Raw genomic sequence first — 17,135 nt, 5'->3', positions numbered from 1 at the left:
TCTTTCCAACTAGGACCATTTTGGCAGAATTACTTTCTACTTATACACTGGACATTTTGCATCTTAAATCCTCCCTGCTTCTTCTAAAAAAATACAACCAGAATTCATGCCACATAATACTATTTTTTTCTTCTCCTTGAATTCTATTATAATAAATTAAAAATTTATAATAAATTAAAAACTCAGAATTTGATTTCTGAGTTCCTTAGAATAATATTCTCTACTGGTCCAGGTATGACTTAACCTCACCAAATGAATACACAAGTGATAACTTTTCAATATAATGGCTCTTGAGAAGCTTTACCACTTTTCAAACTACTAATTTTGAGGGTTATGACTTTTCACACACACACAGACTACACATCTTATAAAAAGTGATGATTTGACATTCTGAGGTCAGGCAAAGACACATTCATCAATTTACCTGAAACACCAGGTTTTAGTTAAAAGGAAATAAATTTGAGTAATGTATTATTTTTGCACAAACTCAAATAATGTTGTTAGTGTATTTTGTGGTTAATTTAGTTATTGTATGTGTGCTATTTTAATGTTTCAAAGCCTTCTCATGCATAGTCTTATTTTTAGTTTTACCTAAAAATATTCTCTGAGCTACAATTTTATTTTGAAATGCATAACTATGGGCAGTGAAATATTAGTGATGATAATATTGTAGAAAGAAGAGAAAGCATAATTAACCTTCACTATGTTATATGTACAGAATAAATTTACTTTCAAATTGTTTGCTATTTGTTTTTATTGTTGAATTGTTTTCCATCTGTAAAAATCGTTTGAGTATTTTATACAAAGATGTAATAAATCATCATTTTCCTCAATAATTGAATGATTTTTTGTTGTTGTTGCAACAAAAAATGGCTTTTCATTGAGGGGCAGAGTTTTCAAAAACTTAAAGATGTTAAGTGAGAAAGATACACATACACACACAAACATATTTATATAGAATCTTGATTGTTCATAATAATGTGAAAAAGCTTCCTGAACATTATTGCTTTTATAATTTTTGGAATAGAATGGAATATATATATACACACATATTCACACATGTTATAAAATATATGTATTTCTATTATGTATGCATACTTGCAAAAACCTCTAGTGACTTTCACAAAGAGCTGTAGTTCATTTGCTAATACTTGTTGAAGATTCAGAAATTTGGAGCCCGGTATTCTCTCTTTCTGTCTTCCAACTAGTTGAATATTCAGTTTATGGAAAGCCAAGCCACCTTTTTCAATTGACTTCTTTAACTATAACATGAGGATGATGATAAATGCCACTGATTTCATTCCATAATTCACAGCGATGTTAAGAGAATTAATAAGATAATATAAAACAGTTTGAACTACTTACAGATAGTGTGCTGCATAAATCAAAAGTACTATTGTAGTATTACTTCAATAATATAAGAGGTGATAGAAGACTAGCATTTATACACAGATTTCTATATATAAATAGACAAAATAATATGGACCCTACAGTCAATGTAGATGGTTGGCATTATTGAGTTAATTAATTTTTTAAAAGTATTCAAAGGGAAAAAAATTCAAAAATTAATGATTGCACTTGCCCAAAATTCACCCTTAATCTAGATCTTCTTAGTACCATGGCTCTATTAGAATGCTATTTTATACCATATCATGTAAGATACACATGAATATATACATATATATAAAATTGTATGAGTTTAACTAATTTTACACTGTTTGATTCAATTTAGTTTAACTAAGAGTTTTTTCAAACTCCTGAATAAACACATACTCTAAAGAAACACAGAAAAGAAACATTTAGTGACATATATTATATATCGAGAATAAATGAAATAGCTAAAACTAAACTGGGGCAAGTAATCAAGTTTTTAATTTTTATTTTATTAGATAATACAAAAAAATTTGAAAGGAATGTTAAGAATCTACAGAATATAGTTGTGTAATTTAAGAGAGGCAGCATTTTATCATTGTGTACAACAAATACCAATATGTTTTCAGAGCATAATAAATAAATAAAATCAGAGTGGTTTTAAGAAATTCATAAAATGCTACATGGAGAAGCCAGATTAAGAAAGGTAAGTTCAAATAAAATAAAAATAAAGGAAGAAAAAATATTAAAAGTAACTTAGGGATAATGAGATTGTGATGATGGTTAATGAACATCTCCATATTGATTTGAAAATCTTTGAGACTTTATGGAAATAATAGCCATTACCAATGATTGTTTCCTTCACAATATTAAGGGATATTAAGTTCAGATAAAGATGTGGTTCTCACTGGAACTCAGTCAATTGTCTGCATCACTAAATCAGATATAGGCAAATGCAAAACTGTTAAATATTTCAGAGTCTTGTCTAATAACATCTTACTATTATTAAAATTCAACCAATTATCTTTGTAAATGAAGAGATGGTTTTCAGGAGCTCTTTGAAGTAAACACATGGAAGCCATCAAGTGATTTGAACACCTGGTCAAAGAAGCAAAATAAGAGGATGAAGACACAGTAGCCACTATAAAAATTAAAAGAGAGGCCGGGTGCGGTGGCTCACGCCTGTAATCCTAGCACTCTGGGAGGCCGAGGCGGGCGGATTGCTCAAGGTCAGGAGTTCGAAACCACCCTGAGCAAGAGTGAGACCCCGTCTCTACTATAAATAGAAACAAATTAATTGGCCAACTAATATATATAGAAAAAATTAGCCGGGCATGGTGGCGCATGCCTGTAGTCCCAGCTACTAGGGAAGCTGAGGCAGGAGGATTGCTTGAGCCCAGGAGTTTGAGGTTGCTGTGAGCTAGGCTGTCACCATGGCACTCACTCTAGCCTGGGCAACAAAGGGAGACTCTCTCAAAAAAAAAAAAAAAAAATTAAAAGAGAGAACCAAGAGACAGAGTTGCCCTGGGTAAGGCCAACCAGCTGCCAGCAGGGCCTCCACCATTATTAGTGTCTTCATGCCATTTCCAGAGTCCTGGCTCTCACCCTCAGTCTTTCAGTCTTACGAATCTTTTTTCTCAGTACTCTAGGAATGGATAAACCTCTCAAGGACAGCTACATATCACCAAGCCTGTAAGACTGACATATAAAACTGGAATTACATTTTCATGATTTTTACAATGAAAAATATAACTATCAAGGGAACTGGCACTACCATTCTCCAACCATTACTCTTTTTCTTCTTGTAATCACACTATATGTGGACATAAATTGTTCACCAGAAAAACAATCTGAGGCTCTCCAGTAGTCAAAGTCAGAGGGAGCTATGGTGGAGACCAAAAGAAGTGAACATATTTCATGTGGAGTCTGGTAACAACAACACCAGCACTTACTAGTAGGCTTGGCTATAGATGGTAAGGGAAAGAGAAGAATCAAAGAAATTGAAGAAATAGAATCAACATCCATAGAAAATGCTTTCTAGAAATTTGACTCTCAGGGAAACAGAGAAATAAGGCTAGCAGAAGGGTGCCAGAGAATCACAGAACTTTGTTTTATTTGGCACTGTAGATTGTTGCATCCTAGTTAATGCTTGGACACTACAACTGAGGGCTTGCATGAAACATCTATCATGACAACAGAGCTGATGCTTTGTTAACTCTCCAACAACATATTAATAATGTTGGTTAACTCTCCAACAACATATTAATAATACCCTTTATTCCTCTATGTGTCATATCTCGGGCAGACAGTCCAATTACTACTATTAATACTATTGATGACTGCTCCTCATACTTCTGGTCATTTGGATCTGTCCTCTCTCTCTGAAGTTCAGCTGGCCTGTCTGGGTGCTTCTAGTTCTTGCACCATAGTCTGAGTTTATATTAATACTACAGCAGCTGTCCCTGGGAAGATTCATTCCTCACACACCAAGAGTGAACAATTTTTCCCCCTTTTCTAGGGACATTGGTGCAGACACTCTTCTCTCTTTCCCCAACATGCAAGGCCTGTTTGCTTAGAATTGGCATGTTGGCTTCACTTTTAACAATTGTGAATACAGAGATCCATGGGGCCCAGTCTCAAAGCGAAATCACAATCCAACACAGACCCAAGTCCACTAAACACTTTTTTCTGAAAGTATTTTAATGTCATTTTAACATAATATAAAGGGGGAAAATAGTACACAACAATATTTTAAAGACAGTATTATTTTTCTCCACCCATATCTCTCAGGCATAGAAGATCCATTACTTCTCTATCTTAAATTTCTTTTAAAACTCAACCAATTTCTCTCTCATAATCACTCACCGCATTCATAGTCTTCCACTGTCCACTTCTGATCTCCCTTCTCTAGATTTTGCATCTTGGATCTGGCAAAGATAGAACTTCCTTGAGCAGGTCAGGGAAAGAATGTAAATATCCACTTGTTAAATTTGGTTTCACCACACCTTCCAAGCTGGAGGGATTGTGACTTCTCCCTCTCACTCAACCCCTTATTGCATGATGTTTTGGGGGAATTTTCTTAATCTCATCTGTATCCATGTTTGATATTTTGGCCAAAGGAGAGTAAAAATATCTTCTCCTACCACAGAGGAAATTTGGGGAAACAAGATGTAAAAATGAATATCAAAATAGTGAGATATGATTTGAGGAAGGAAGAAGGAGGAAAGAGAAGCATCTTTATTTACACACTATTTATATATTACTACTGTGACAATTCTGCTAATGAATGAGAAAGGTGAGGAAACTCATATGCTTTATAAAACACGTCACTTTGCCATTAGGGTGCACAGCCCTGCCACAAGTTCCTAAGGAAAATAAGACCACGACAGAAGAAAATACTAACAAGGGATTTCTAAAATGAAGCAGGTAAAAAACAAGTGCTTATGAGAGAAACGAGAGAAAAAGAGTTCTTTGGAAAAAAATTTTAAATTGTTGGTCTGACTTGTAAGTGAAAAATAAAAGATTAGACTGGCTGCTAAGGGATCTGAAACCTATCAGAGATTTGGGAGGAAATTTACAGATCATAAACAAAAAAATAAACTCCCTGCTACAACTGCAACTCAGAAAACATAGTCTCCAAGGACACCGAAGATACTTCTTTTATTCTACTGTAAAATGATTCTTATGACTAGAAGAAGGGAAAAATGAAAATGCCTCACTAAGACTAGAGAATAACAACTACAGGACTGACAACAATCTCTGAACATCTTATAAAAGTAAGGAGTTTTTGGCAAGAGGAGAAAGGTCTTGGGATGTTCTGTGTTAATGGAAATGGATGAATAGAGTATGAATATATTAAATCACTAATTTTTTTTGCTTCAAACATAATACTTTGATGCCATAATTTCTGGAATGTTTTAGTTTAAAACTAAGTATTTTTTTTAAAAAATCCCACATAAATACTGTAGAGTTATAGAGACAGAAAAATTAGTTTTGTTTTTTTTTGTGTGTGTGTGTGTGTGTGATTTTCCATTGTCTACAGCTGATTCTCTAACTGTAGTGGGGAGTTTGTCAAAACTACAGATCTCAGGGCACTAACCCCAGAAACTCTGATTCATAAAGTATAGAATGGAGTATGGGAGTCTGAATTTTTAACAAATGTACCACATGGTCCTAATGTAGGTACAACATGAGCCACATTTTGAGACACTAACCTAAAAAATCAAGTCTGAATTTTCTAGTAGGGAATCAAAAGCCTGTACCATTTTAAGTATGAATTATCTTTCACAACCCAACTCTCAACATCCTGCCACACCTTGTCTCTCCAAGCCATCCTACCTATTGACCATCCATCATTCCATTCCTTCAGGCCAGCTCACCTGTCTGATTCAACGTAGAAGCATTCCCCATTCCAACACATCCAGATTCTATTTAAATAATGTCTTCTGCATGTCAGCATTTCCTCTATTTAATTATAGTACCTTCCATTTTTAAATATCTTCTATGCTTTGTGTTTTGAAATACTTTGTTATTATTTACTACTTAGTTCACCTGATCTTGCATTATAGAGTATTGTGAGTTGGCTCTATCTTTGCTTCTACCAGTAGCTTTTAAGCTCTTTGAGGACAAATGCATATGTACAAGCATTTCAAAAAATATTTGTTTAATTGAATTAAAACTACACTTACATAATGGTTCATATTTGATGGCTCAATATCTTCCTATTATTATACCAAAGAAAGAAACAAGAGTTTTATTAATAACTGACACAAGAATAGAATTTGAATGTCTGATCAAAAGGAACCTAGGAGTTCCCCAAATGATATTTAGCTCCTTACCCCTCTGGGGGACTCTCTGTTGTACTGCTCAAATCCTGAAGGGCTTGTTAGAGGAACAAAGTGCCTCTGTTCATACAGAAAGGGGAGAAGTCAATGAAGAATGACTCCTTAGCACCCAGCTCTTAATCAATTCCTAGGCTGAAGAGAGCTGCCTTGCCCAACAGGGTCACATCCCCTTTTTTGGGCAGCCTGAATCAAATGATTAATTTACATGAGGATATAAAGGCCTGGACCTCTTGTCCTATTGTACAACAGCTCTTAAGGGTCACTGTGCCTTTAGAGCTCTCTACCAGGTTAGCTGAGGCTCCCATTGAGGCTTCATTGCAGCTTGACTTCTCCCTCTGCTCAAACCTGCTTCCTTCTCTTCTCTCCTACAGCCACTGGTCTTAAGATACTAACTAATAAAACTAACTAATAAAACCCTAATTTCTTTCTCAGAGTCTGTTTCCTGGAGAACTCAACTTGCACCACTGCTTATTATTTGCTGTCCTTATGCCTAGAATACTCTTCACCTTTATATAGCTAGCATGAGTATAATGAGAACTAGCCAACAAATGTTTATTTAGTGTCAACTCTGCGTCCACTCTTATACATGCATTCCTCATGTTACTATTTCAAACTTCTTCAAGTTCATGTGTGCCACTGGCACATCCATGCCTTCAGATCTCAGTTCTAATATTGCCTCTGTGGATCTCTACCTGACTACCCCATCTGGAATAGCTGTTCCCTCCACTGCCCCCAACAGGGCTTCCTTATCATCTCAGTTTGTTTTATGCTCCTTTAACAGAAAACTTGAGACTGAATAATTTATAACAAATAGAAATTTATTCTCTCACAGTTCTGGAGGCTGGGAAGTTCAAGATCAAGGCATGACATCTGGTGAGGACATCCTTGCAGTGTGATCCCAATGGAAAGTGGAAATGCAAGGTGGCAAGAATGTGAACCCTCTCTCATGAGCTGTCCTATAATAGCATCTATTCATGATAGCTCTAATCTATTCATGATGGCTCCACCCTCATGACCTAAACACCTCCCATTAGGCCCTACTTTTCAACACTGCCACCTTAGGGATCAAGATTCTAACATGTGAATTTGGGGGGATGCATTTGAACCATAGCATATTATCTTGCTTTTATTTTAATTCATAGCATTTATTACTACCTGGAATTATATTATATGTCTTATTTATTTGCAGACCTATGGTTTGTCTATAGTAAAATGCAAGCTATATAAGGGCAAAGACTTTGTCTTGTTCATTGTTTTAGCTCCAGTGCCCAGAACAAACACATGGTAGATCCTCAAAACTTAATTGTTGAATGAGCAATTTTATCCTTATCCAATGGGTGAAATATTTTTATAAGTAGATCACTCTTGCCCAGCCTAAATTTTTAGAATCTTTTTCCCCTAAGGAATAACTTACTTCTTGGTATGAAATCAAAGTGGTGAATACCCAAATTCATACCATACCTTAGTATGAATTAAAGTGGTGAATAGCTAAATTCATACCATACCTTACTTAGTATGAACTAAAGTGGTGAATAGCTAAATTCATACCATACCTTACTTAGTATGAACTAAAGTGGTAAATAGCTAAATTGTCATAGAGCAAGGACGCTGTGCTTGAGTCACACAGGAAAGTTCTATAAACAGAAAGTTGACAAATTCTCAGAAAAAGAGAAAATGAGAGAAAACTCATTTTAATAAGTAAAACAGTTTCCAGCCAAATTAGCAACTTTGCAACAAATGGTGAGGGTGGAGTATGATGGATGACGATATACTGTGATTCGGGGCATTTAACAGTATAATATGGCATTACATTCTGGAGGGGGAGCATTTTGAAAAATCAGTGTGAAGACCCCCGCTGTTGAGGCTGCAGCTGTTCTGTGCAGTGGCAGAGAGATATTCACCAAAATTTTGAATTCTGTCTAACAAGCCCCTCCAAGCTTGTGAACTCCCTGCCGCTTGCCTGTTAGCCTCCTGTCTGGCAGAAAGACTGCGGCCGCTGCGCTGACATTCATCACTAAGAGCTCTGGCCCAGCGCTGCCACTCCCAGGCCCACTGACTCACTCAAAAGTCAGCATGTCGGAGCTCTAGACAGAAGTTGTCTCTGGGGTGGCGAGCAGTTGAGGGGAGAGACCAGGATATTGGAAAAGGCAATACTTTCCCTCCAATATTATACCATTCTAGCCTAAAACCCTACAAAGCATTTCAAAGTGGCCTGCAAAATAACCCCTGAAAAAGAATGCATTTAAAATTCTCCATATGATAGAAAAATAGGAGAAACATATTTGGGGGCTGGTATTAGTGAATGAGATATGTTCCTGGGAGAAAGTGGAGAACCCAGAGATAATAACCACTTCCAAGATATGTAGATGTCCCACTGGCAAAAAAAAAAAAAAATTGTTCCTAAGTTCAGATTTAATACAGTGATACACCAGGCAACCGAAGTACAGAAGAGCAGACATCTTTAAAAGTCAACCCTTATGTTGGGGAAACATGAAAGCTAGTAGAGAACATCTCACACAAATCAATGAACATTATGAGAAAGAGTCACCAAATATTGATTCAGGGTCAGCTCTGCACCTGCTCTAACACATGGCATTCCTCATGTTAACCCTCCAAACATCCCTCGGAGGTCCTTATAATGATCTTAGCATACGTCTGTGGGAACTGAGGATTAGAGAAGTCCGTGCGCCAGCCTACGTCAGGAAAAGCCATGGATGATGGGACCACGTGGTCCTTTGCCATCCCACTCTCCACTGGCTTGCCCCTCTAGACCACTGAGCTTCCATGCCTGGCCTTTTCTCTGCCCCAGAAGGTGACAAATGCTTCTGCACTATCAGAGCTGTCCAATCCTATACTTCATGTATTTGGAGTATTCTTCTTCTCTTCTTTGTGTTCCAATTGCTATTCATCCCTTAGGGTTGGTTATAAAAGTTTCTTCCTCAAGGAGGCCTTTCCAGACTCCCATATACCTGCATGGGAATAGAGATCAGTACTCCTTACCTGGCGCCGGCAAATTTAGGAAGACAAAGCTAAAAATATATTTTTATTTATAAATGTAAATGTATATTTATGTATTATACACATTCATATTTTTTCAGCAAAAATATATACCATGCAATATTTTGGACATATTTATACTAAAAATTATTTATTATTTATTTGAAATTCAAATTCAGCTAGGCATTTTGTATCTTATCGAGCAACCTCCTCTCTGCACCCTGAAAGTTTGTGTCCCTGAGGTCTCCTTATAGCAGCCTCTTCTTCAAATCATTATTCACATTTCACTTATAAATTATTTGTGGGATTATCTTGTTTAATGTCTGTCTTCCCCACTAAATGGTGCCTCAGTGTTTATCAGCTCAGCATTGTAATTTTGTTATCTAGAACAGTGGCTGACTAATACGAAGTGTTCAACAAATCTGACCTAAATAAATGATGACATAAAGTCATGATCAAATCTCCAATATGTGCGATCCTAACGTCTATGTATCATAGGCATTTATAAACACTGAAAAGCCAATTCTATTGATCATAGTAATAATAGAGGAAAATACTATCAGGTCATAATCCCTCTTCTAATTTTGATGTTAATTCCTCATTCTCTATCCCATATATTTTCTTAGTAAAATTGTTGAAACTCTTGACATTCTATTTTATTTGATAGAAACTTAAATGTTGCTCCCTGCAAGATCTGGACATGGTGATTTCCTTTAATGGAACATAGTCTCAACGTTGAATATATGGCACAGTATTGCTACCGGTTCTGTTCATGAACAAGAATTTCTAAACCATGCAAGGATGATTTAGAGATCCTGTATCTTGCCAAAGGCTTAACATTTCCAAACAGGCTTTTGCACAATGAGGTGTAAAGTTCATGGGCTGCTGTTGCAATGAGCTTTACATATGAAAACCTCCAGGAATTGATTCAATAGCCAACTCTAAAATTTTGGATGGCTGAGACCCACTGTGCTGCTGTCAACTTTGGTTAAACTAGTTATATTATTTTTGTAGAGTAAAGCAGAGAGTATTAAGGATAAACGTGTTTGATATTTTCTTCTGAAAAATTCTGTGATAATAGTGTTCTTTTTAAACTTTATTAAAGTAAAATTGAAATACAAAAAAAAATTGCATGTATTTAGTGTATATATTTTGATAAGATTGGACCCGTGATTCCATCATCACATGTTAATAAACATATCCATTACCTCCAAAAATATCCCTATGTTTTTTTGTGTGTATTTTTATTGTGTATGTGTGAGAGAGAGATAAGAACACTTCACATTTGAAAGTGTATAATAATGTACCTTTAGCTATACAAAAGAGAGAGAACTTTGGTGACACAATTGATGAGACAATTATTTGAAGACAGGAAGATTTGTCATCAACAAATATCTGGCCCACCAATGTTGTCACCAATAATATTTCTAGGTTTTTCTTATATGGGTACAAATGAAGACCTCATATATTAACGCCCATGGCACAATAACCTTTGGTGATTCCTTGATGACTGGTGGACCTATCTTATTTATGGAAATTTCCAAAAGTATCTCATGTTCTTCAACTACTGACATTCTTCTCTCTGTCCACTCCATCTGCACCCAGTCTGTAGACTCTCACCCAGACTGATTGCTGCTGGAATTAGTACAGAAGCCCAGGACTAGAAATCTGCAGGTCAGGAGACAATCCACTCCCTGCTTTGCTCAGAGCAATTATTCACATGCAATATGCCTCCTTCTCCCAATTTTATCAACAAAAAAATTTATACTTGCTCTATTTACTTCTCATGACTTTTTGAGAAAATGAAATGAGTTAATAAGGACGAAAACATTAAGAAAGTTGAAAGTGCCTGACAGCTATGTGAGGCTTGTAATTCTTTCTGAACATGATGCTAACTTGTATTATGAGGCCTCTATTTAGAAACAGAAGAACAAATATAAATCTATGCATTCCAATACAAGCAAAAAATAAGACATGAAAAAGTCATTCATTCTTTTTGAAAAGATAAACCTATTTGGAACTTACATGTTATTTGATTTGTTTTCAAATCTGAAACAATAACCCATAACATTGCCTCTGGCCATAATTAACATTAGAAACATAAGTCATTTATCAAATACATGCTGGCTAAATTATCAAGGATGTTTCAGAAGACATTGTGTCCAAAACTTTTCCACTTAATGAACAAAAATACAATAAAACACTGGGCCTATAAATATAGAATATAGTTAAATTCAGATTTTATTAAGCATGTGGGCAAAGTTTCTACCAAGAATTCACTGTGATGTTATTATTATTTCTTAAATCTCAATATGATAATGTAGCTGAAAAGAACTCATATGTTCTCAGTGTATAGTTGGGGAAACTGAGGACCAAGGAGGTGAAACACCTTCCTGGAAGATCACAGTCCAAGTCTCTGATTCCCTGGCTCACCCTTTGCCATGCCTCTCTGTACTAGAGTACTGGCTTATTTTCAGAGTTCAATAAAGACTGTAGGCAGTATTTACGAGTTGCTCCAGATATGGTGAATTAAACAAACTAAATGAAATATGTGAATAAACAAAATAATGGTTAGGAATTAAACTAGGAAAAGTATATTGTATTGTGGAATAAGAGTACGGGGCTTTATTGGAGAGGTAAGAAGGGAAAGAGGAGTGGTTTTATGTGATACTTTTAAATTAGATTATTTAATTAAATTCAATAAGTATTTATTCAAATCTTCCTATAACACTGGGCTATATTCATAGGAGTATTCACAAGATATATATGTGTGTGTATATAATCTTCCATACATGAGTATGTGTGAGATATATATATCTCACACATATAAAATAGTAATCCATTGATTTGCTCCACAGATATTAATTGAGCACCTACTATATATTAACCAGATACTGAGTATGCTTTTGATCATATATAAATGAAAGACACAGCATTTAAAGGACAGATAGTCAAGTGGAATACTTAAAGTATACATCAATTAACATGGATACACAATTTCTAAGTAGTTTTTGGAAATTACTGAGCCTTTTGCATAATATTAAAGCTCAGAGTATTTAATAATTAAAATGCAGAATGAAACATAAATACTAAACGATATTATAAAGCACTAATTTAAATATGGAGAACTTATGTTTTCTTTGGAAAAAAATGTATGGAAAGGATTTGTGAAAAAATCACTTCTGTTATATCAGTCTTAAGAAACCAGAACTAATGTTAAGATGTTCTTTTTAAAATTATAGTAGAAAAAAGTTAGCACCAGGTACTTTTCACAAGTTAGAAATAATGAACAATGATACAAAAGCCAATATGACATGAAAAGAAGCTGATGGAAAATGGAACTTTTAGAAGCAAATATGTATCTTCTATAAAATGTCATTACTTGGTCTCATTTTAAGTTTAGCTGTGTTATCTGAAGCCATGATTTCTTGAATTTTTTTAATATAAACTCAACAATCTGTTCACTACTTTTTCAAGCAAAATTTCAGATTAAATTACTCCTTTGAAAGAGTGGACAAATTCCTCTCATAAAGTCATGTCTGTATCTTAGTGACACCAATTTTACCACTTACTTTCATTTGTTTAAATAAAAAAAAATGCTTAAAAATGTTGCACCTTAGTGTTAAATAACATTTGAACCAGGTAGTTATGCTTGTCTGTTAAACGACTCAATACAGAAGACACATTACAAATGATTTACCCATAAATGTCAAAAAATACACTCCTTTTAACAAGGCAAGGCAAAAGTCATGACAAGTGACATTCCTGCCTTCATGTCTCCTACAGAAGATATCTGTTCTCAACAAATCCATGACATCTACTAAGCCATTTGTATTTGAAAGAAGGGCAAATATCTGCTATTTTTTACAAAGGTTCTTGAGGATAATGAACAATCTCTAATTTATTCTCATTTTTTTCCCTCTCTTCCTTCCAATGATTTCTCCTTTGAACTCTGATAATGGCCATTTTTGAAACATTGTTCTGAATGGTTTTCAGAGCAGCCACCAATTCTTCTCTCTCGAATATTTCTTATTTTCCTGTCCTCTTTACATATTTTAATTGTGTACATTCTCTAAGACTCAGTCCTATTCATCTTAGTTTTTTTTTCTTTTAAATAAATCTCTATCCAATAGGGAGAGCTCTTTTTTCCCTTAAGGTTCTGACTTCTATGCCTATACTAATATATAGAACTCATCACCATTTCTGCTTTCTATATTCATTTCTAGGTTCATATTTCAAATGCCTTCAAAATATTTACACTTGAAAATCCCACTCAAATCTCAAATGCAACATGTCCTCATTGAGCTTCTTGTCTGTCCATCCAAACCAATGCTATTTCCCTACTGTTCTGCCTTGGCTACAGAAACCATATCCAAATTATTAAAGTTCTACATCTTGAGCCTTGATTGATTATTTCCAGTGTTGAAGAAGTTTCCAATTACAGAACTTCTATATCTAATTTTTATTTTTATAAATATCACACAATTCAAAAGAACCAGCCAACTTTACAGAAAAAATTAACCAGCAATCAATTAGCTAAGACAAAAACAACTTCAAGTTTAAGTGGTTAAAAGGCTCTGCTATACTTGCCTAGCAGGGGAGATGCCGTGATTACAAAGGTGGTTTTCCCAGGGAGAGGCTTATCATCAAACTCTCTCCACGTGCTGACCCCTGCCATTTCCCCAAATATGGGAAATTTGACTGCATAATTTGTGGTAGTGGGGGGGCTGCATTCACTCTTTACCTTGAAATAAAAAGGGGGCTCTGTTGTGTATTCTCAGTGATAGCAAGAAATGCCTTCATGCTGTGAGATTTCATTTAGAAATAAAAACTGTGAATACTAAAGGAACTAGAACATTTAAAAAATTTTTTCATTTGAATCATTATCTCTTAGCAGAATTAAAAAAAATATTCAACATGTGAATTTAAGACCTTAGGCTTTCTTTATTCTTTCAGATATTTAATCATTTCTAATCTTTTCATACCCTCATTGAATAAACCCTATCTCAGAAAGCACTGGAGATTTTAAGAGACAACATATCTTCTCTATCATTTTGCATGGAATAATGAAATATTAGCCAGAAAACATAACTACGGATAAGGGAGTGTTTTGTGTGAAAATTCATGTAGTGAACTAACATCAACTCCAAATGAAACCAGCTAGATTCCAGAGAAGTGTGTTACAGATGGTAGTAACATAAGGTTTATAAAAACACAAAATGTAGTATTTCTAACAAACATGCTTGCTTCCAATTTTTTTAAAATAAATAAGTTTTGTATAGTTTAATGTTTCCCCGCCAAAGTTTCTTTCAGCACACAAATAGCTTTTCCTCTTCGGGCATCCCCCAAACCTAGAATTAAGTGTCTGAAATGTACACCGTAGAATCACCAAGATTCCTGTAGTTGTTGCAGCTTCCAGAATAACTCTGGTGTGTAACCTTTTCTGAAGTTGTTTTTTTTTTTTTCCCCCCTCCAAATTTCTTGTTAGTCCTTTACCAGTTCTATTTGTTCTCTTAACAGCTCATTTGGTGAGAGAGAGGGATGTTGTTCAATAGTATCACAGCTGGCTTTCCATAGCTGGTAACTACCTGCATATTACACTGGATTACACTTTTATTGCAAATACAACAAATAGCCTTGAGCCACTCTGCTGTTTCAAGGATTTTAAAAAGTTCTCCCTCATCAAGTATTGACTTTTTGCAACTTTCGCCACCAGGTGCAAATTGTATTTCAATGGCATGCTGATCTCCGAGAGAGGTTTGTTTATGCAGTTATTCTCCAGGGACACTGGATGCACAGTGCTTTTTGTTCAAGAGTAGCTGATGCTTTGTAGAGCTTTATGGAGACTTACAAGTCAATAGTTGGCTCTAGAGACTCACAAAAACCGTGCAGTTCTCCCTGAAAAGTAGCACTGATATTATACCACAGTCAATAGGGGACTGAAGGTACGCAGTAGAAGAGAAGTCACCCAGACTAGAGGTGGATGGCAGTCTATGAAAAATAATTAAGAGGTTCCTTCTTTTCAAGACATCCTGCTCCAGTCTTAATCATACAATTATCATAGTGTAGGTAAACATTAACGCATATCTTTTAAGACATTTGTCTGTCTTTAAATTTTGTAATAATACAATAAAATTCCAAGAATAAAAGATATTTTATAGTAGGTATCTTCTATTGTCATAAACTTTAAAAAATGTCCCTATTCTCTTTGCGTAATGTTAAAGATGAAAATGAAACAAAACAAACAGCCTACACTGAAGTCACTTTGGAAATGAGCTAGAACAAGCAGTGATGATTTTGAGAAATTACAAGTTTTTAACTCAAAATATTTTAATCATATTAAATATACATATATTGTAATAAAGTTTGTCAATCTAGACCATTGCATGTAAAATAGACTATATATTAAAACATGCTTGTAAAATTATATATAGATCTGGCAGGCATTTTAATTCTAAGCTCCCTGTTTATTTTCTTTGGTGGAAAATTATTGAAAAAAAAAGCAAAAATAATACATTAAAAAAATTAAAATTTCTCTTATATCAGTTCAGTACAACTGATATTTTTGAATATTTACCCTAATGCCAGGCATTCTGCTAGGCATTGGGAATATGAGATGAATAGGATAGTTCCTGCCCTTGAGGTAGTTCCTGCACTTGAGTCCTATGAGAGAGATGGATATGTGAAAACTTCGAGAGAATGTGGTAAATGCTAACATAGAAGAAAATGCAGGATGGTCAAACCCAGGTTTCAAGGCAAGTTATAGAATATGGTGTCTAGATGGCAATTTCATATGATTCAACATAATAGACTCTTTTGGCTTAAGTAAGAAGAGCAGATTTTAAGAAGGTAAGACTAACAGAGAGAAGGTTGAAGTCACTTGTAATAAGACATGGGTTACATAATCTTAACATTTGTACCCCCATAATATGCTGAAATAAAAAAATAAATAAATAAATAAAACAGCTATTAAAAAATTCCCTATTATATGTATTTAATAATTTAAAACAGTATTGTAATAGCTTGTGCCCATTGGCTCTAATATCTTAAGTTATTGGCAACTATCTAATTTTAATGTGTTTATATGTCTGCTAATGTACATTCATGATAGATTGTTTTCCTGTGTATTTGAAAATACATGTATCATGAGCTCATGTTCAGCAGGTATTTACCTATAAAAATCCTGTGAGACCCAGATTAAGGGTTCATCTCACCCTATCAGTTTTATGTTAGTTAATGCCATGGGCCCATGGAATACCTCTTTTTATAAGGATTTTTCATCTTGGGGGGTTCCCAATAATATAGGCAGAACAAAATCAAATGTCAAACAGTAAAAAAAAAAAAAAAAGACGTGAGTTAGACACTGGGGTAATGGGAGAGGAATACCCAGCAAGTGAGATTAGATTTAGCGGATTGCAGGATAAATAAATTTCTCCCTGTCACCATTTCCTGTGCTTGCCATCTTTCTCAGCTTACACAGTTGGAATATATATTCTTATCTCCTTGCTCACTCATACAGACTTTGCTAAATATTTGTAGAAATTCAAATGAAATCTTTCAAAGTTCACCTTGACTCTATATATTGAGTGGCTTTTTTTTTTTCTGAGTTTGCAAAAAACAGTTTGACCCCTTATTTCTAGCGACTGCCAGCTCAGGAGTTGTTTTCCAAGGTAAGTATTCTAGTAATTTCAATGTGGCTTTGTTGTTTTGGGAGCACAGTAGAAAGAAATAAGCCCCAACTATCTATTTTTCTGTGGTTATCTGAAGAATGGCTTATTATTTTAAATTGCTTTCCTACATATCAATTAGTACACAAAAGAATTTGAAATAACTGAGATATTTACATAGAGAAATACACTCTAAATCTCTGCAACTTCTTTAATACAGGCACATAAAGAAAATTTGAACCTAACCAGGGCTTTA

The 17,135-nt window shown here is 34.8% G+C and overlaps 1 non-coding gene across 1 annotated transcript; it reads left to right on the top strand.

Annotated features, from left to right (window-relative positions):
• The first annotated feature begins 13,794 nt into the window (after window positions 1-13,794).
• LOC142869627 (U1 spliceosomal RNA) lies at window positions 13,795-13,960 on the top strand. The gene has a single exon (XR_012918222.1). It is a non-coding gene; the product is annotated as a U1 spliceosomal RNA (small nuclear RNA).
• Window positions 13,961-17,135: the final 3,175 nt, after the last annotated feature.

This window comes from Microcebus murinus, chromosome 2 (genome assembly GCF_040939455.1).
Source record: "Microcebus murinus isolate Inina chromosome 2, M.murinus_Inina_mat1.0, whole genome shotgun sequence".
NCBI lineage: Eukaryota > Metazoa > Chordata > Mammalia > Primates > Cheirogaleidae > Microcebus > Microcebus murinus.
The sequence above is the reverse complement of the archived record's forward strand: the minus strand, read 5'-3'. Positions and strand labels throughout refer to the sequence as shown.